Genomic DNA, 665 nt, shown 5'->3' with positions numbered 1-665 from the left:
TTAAATTTTAAGGGCAACCCCAGGGTTTTTTAAATGCTTTCCGAAAAACAGGAGCAACCCGCCCGCAATGTTTCCCAAAACGGGGAAGATGGGGAAGAGGGGAAGGGTAAAGGTTCCTACACCCGCCCCATAGATTTTATGATTTTCTCTCTTTACCAGAAAAATTCCTGTTGTAAAACAGAGGAAACCAACAAGTATGAGGACCCATAGGTTGGGGGACTAAAAATGGGGTTTTGGTGCCGCACAATTTCAAATAACTGACGTAGGCGCGTCCGGGGCGGCGACGTTCCCGCATCGTAGAGCATCCTCCGCGCCGGGGCGGCGACTTCATCCCGCATCGTAGGGTTCCTCAGCGCGTCCGGGGCGGCGCGTATCCCTCATCGTGGGCATCCCAGGGGGTCCGGGGCGGGACGTCATCCCGCATCGAGGCATTCACGGTGGGGGCGGCGACGTATCCCGCTCGTGGGCTTCCTCAGCGCGTCCGGGGCGGGCGAGTCATCCCGCTGTAGGGCTTCCTCAGCGCGTCGGGGCGGTGACGTCACCCCTCATGTAGGGCATCCCACGCGCCCGGGGGCGGCGACGTCATCCCGCTGTGGCACCCTCCCGTCCGGGGCGGGGACGTCCCCCGCTCGTAGGGCTCACTAAAATATACGTATGGGGTTTGT

This window comes from Penaeus monodon, chromosome 29, assembly GCF_015228065.2.
Source record: "Penaeus monodon isolate SGIC_2016 chromosome 29, NSTDA_Pmon_1, whole genome shotgun sequence".
Classification (NCBI taxonomy): Eukaryota; Metazoa; Arthropoda; class Malacostraca; order Decapoda; family Penaeidae; genus Penaeus; species Penaeus monodon.
This window is presented reverse-complemented; position numbering follows the sequence as displayed.